Source organism: Suricata suricatta, chromosome 7, assembly GCF_006229205.1.
Source record: "Suricata suricatta isolate VVHF042 chromosome 7, meerkat_22Aug2017_6uvM2_HiC, whole genome shotgun sequence".
NCBI classification, from domain to species: Eukaryota; Metazoa; Chordata; class Mammalia; order Carnivora; family Herpestidae; genus Suricata; species Suricata suricatta.
In genome coordinates this window covers 3570789-3573833 of record NC_043706.1, presented here as the reverse complement: position 1 = coordinate 3573833, position 3045 = coordinate 3570789, and the positions used below count along the sequence as shown (strand labels likewise).

The 3045-nt window shown below is 50.9% G+C and overlaps 1 protein-coding gene and 1 long non-coding RNA gene across 2 annotated transcripts in view; one reads left to right on the top strand and one right to left on the bottom strand.

The window, feature by feature from the left end:
- The window catches only part of LOC115296212, a 9961-nt gene extending 8327 nt beyond the window's left edge, over positions 1–1634 (top strand). The window contains exon 2 of the long non-coding RNA XR_003910778.1: positions 1370–1634. This is a non-coding gene — a long non-coding RNA (uncharacterized LOC115296212). The remainder of the gene's footprint in view (positions 1–1369) is intronic.
- LOC115296184 (histone H2B type 1-M) overlaps positions 1–3045 on the bottom strand; it is a 37592-nt gene that overhangs the window by 15198 nt on the left and 19349 nt on the right. The window lies entirely within an intron of this gene.

Sequence of the window (3045 nt, the reverse complement as noted above, 5' to 3'; positions counted from 1 at the left end):
GGGGGGGGGGGGGGGGGGGGGGGGGGGGGGGGGGGGGGGGGGGGGGGGGGGGGGGGGGGGGGGGGGGGGGGGGGGGGGGGGGGGGGCTAAAGGTTTCTTGGAGTTTGGTGAAGGTAAAGGAGCAGAACAGGAAGTAAGCGCCTGGATTCTAACATTAGAATTTCCAGAGTTTTTAACCATTCTAATGGGCAGGCGGGTGAGACTCTGCACACGGAGTAGGTAGGCTGGCAGCGTTCCAGACTGGGGTCCACTCAGAGGACCAGGTTCTTACCACCCAGTCTTTCTTGTACGCTGGAGACCTTGGATCCTTAGGTCCGTATCCTCTGTAAGGCCTAGCAAGCCTCTTATGAACTGTTCTGGTTGCTTTTGAACCCAGCTCCCCAGCTCCAGCACTTACTGGGCATGTGACCTTAGGCTTGGTGCTCAACTTCCCCCACCTCCATTTCTTCTTTAGTTCACCTCAATCACCTAGTGATGAGATGAGTCGGCTCATCAGTGTGGGTTCTGAACCTAGAACACAGGCACTCAAGGGTAGTGGCTAACAGTAAGCACTCTACGGTGTCAGGCATAGTTCTACCTGCTTCCAGAAAATTCATTTAAGCCAACCATCTAGAGGTTGCTAGTCAGTATCAAGTCAGTATCCCGACTTGAAAGCCCAGGAAACAGGAACAGATCATAGACTTCGACCTTGTCTAAGTCCCAAGGTCAAGAAGCCAGTACTTTAACCACTGACTGTTCCGCAAGCACTGCTCTCAAAGAGATGATTGTCAGAATAATGAAACCAGGAAAACCCCAATCCGTCATGGCTTGACTTTGCCCATATACCAGACTGTTACCAATTGCATCCTCAACCGAAGAATTCGAGAGAAAGAGGAGAGGCCTTCTCCCCGGCATCCACGTGTAGGGAAGGAGGTCGATCTTGGCCCTCTGTTAGCGCTGCGGACCCCGGGAAAAGCCCACGTGCTTTTGAAACGAGGAGGAAATCCGGAGATGCTCTGGTAAAGAGTTACAGAACTTAACAAACCAATCTCCAGTGAATGAAGAAGGAATTAGTGAAGATCTGATTTTGAATTTTCTCCTCTGGGCAAAACCGTGTGTTGTTTGGTTCCTGATACACTGCATTAATTTTATTTGTCTCATCTTCAGCAAGACCTCCTTAAAGTCAAAGACCCCATCTTGTTAAATTCACAGTCATCATAGACCCTTGCGTAAGACAAACCCGTGAAGGTTGGGCAGTGTGGAAATGTTGAGCTGAGTCGGTGGCCGGGCCATCAGGAAGCACGCTGGTCCAGAGGGTCGGTTTATCACCAGAGGAGACGTTAATTAGACACGAGACTAACAGGTTGCTAATAACATCTTCTCTTTGCAGTAGAAAATCCCTTCGGAAAATCCACTTGGCAGCGGCCTCTCCTTTGGGGAGCTTCAGAGAAACAGAAGGTGCCGACCGACCAGCTCTTACCTGAGGGGCACAGCGGAGAGGCTGTCCCCGGAGCAGAGCGCAAGGCGCAGAGGCGTGACCTGGCTGCCCGTCCTTCTGCTCCTCCTCCTGCTTTGAAGCGGCCCTGCTTGTATCCCAAAGCCCTAGCTACCTCTTTGGAAAATTCTCCAGTGAGCAATAAAGTCTCAGCAGCTTCCGTTGGTTTCCAGCCATTGAGCACGTCTCCATCCCCCACGCCTCAAGGGCCCTGGGGAGGCCCGCTCAGCTGGGGCGGCTTGATGAGAACCATACACCCAGGTCTTCCAATTACAAGAGGCACCCGGACCCCGGGGCAAAAGGTTGATCTCAGGGGTTGACTGAGATGTGAGGCTAAGACAGAATCATTGTCTGGTTATTTAGGGCATCCCCAACAACGCAGACCGGTATGATACAACAGCACCACCTAGAAGCCCCGCTTTTACATTTGGAACCATCCATGCAGCTTTTCTTTATTCTGCCCATTACACACTCACCTACTAGTTTTCTATGTATCATTTGAACTCTTTTTTATAAGCAAGATGCATTTTATCATTATAAAAAATTGTATCTTAGGGTCAATTACATCACCATCTCCGGCTTTGGCATCTGTTGATCCTAAGTCCTGATTACCAATGTAAATATCCCTGTGAAATATAATGCGTGTGTATTATCAGAGGATACTGAGAATCTGAGGATTCCCCACGCGTTCCAACACTGAGAATAAGACATGTAGAAGTCGCAGGCAGCAAGTAGTGGCGTCATATTAAAAACCAGCAGAACGTCATTGGACTGCATGTCACTGCAGTGCTTTGCCCGGGTGGCAGCCTGGGCAGGGCGGTGGGACCATCTTAGGGCTCAGGACTCAGGCACGACACTATAGTTGAGGCTCTTTCCAAGAGAAGTGAGCGTGCTCAGCCTCAGACTTCGGTTTGTTTGTCTGCCAGGTGGCGTGTAAACCTTTAACCACATTCCTCACTCCCCGGGCACCAGGCAGCTGGTAGGTGAACCTGTCCACTCACTGTGGTGACAGCCAGAACTGCACGTACAGGACTGCCTTTGCACCACAACAAGTTGTCCTTGCGTTAAAGATTGATCCCAACGTGGTCAGACTATCACGTGCTCTAAATCAGAGACCCTTGAAGCTTGGTACCTATTCTTGGTCTTTCCTCTGTCTTCTTAATGATTCCATCAGCTCTGCAGTTCCCAAGGCTCTCTCTGTGCAGCAAACTTCCACTGGTCCATCTCGAGCCCTGATCTCCACCCTGACGTGCAAATGTGTGTCTGCACGTTTCTCCTCAATCTTTCATGTGCAACTCTCTCTTCGACCTGAATCCACCTAAGATACGGGAGTTGACACCGTATTCCTCCCGTCTTTCCCATCAGAAAGTGACACTACCCTAAATCCATGTGCTCAAGCCAAAATGTTAGAGGTCAGCCCCCCTTCCTTCCCTTCATCTCCACAAATCCAAACTTTCCGTAAGTCATGTCACCTAGACCCAAACACGTGTCTTCATTTATTCTCTACCCTCCTGATGGTGGCCCGAGGGCCACCCATGGCCACCTGCAGCCTCTGCCCCCTCGAGGACTTC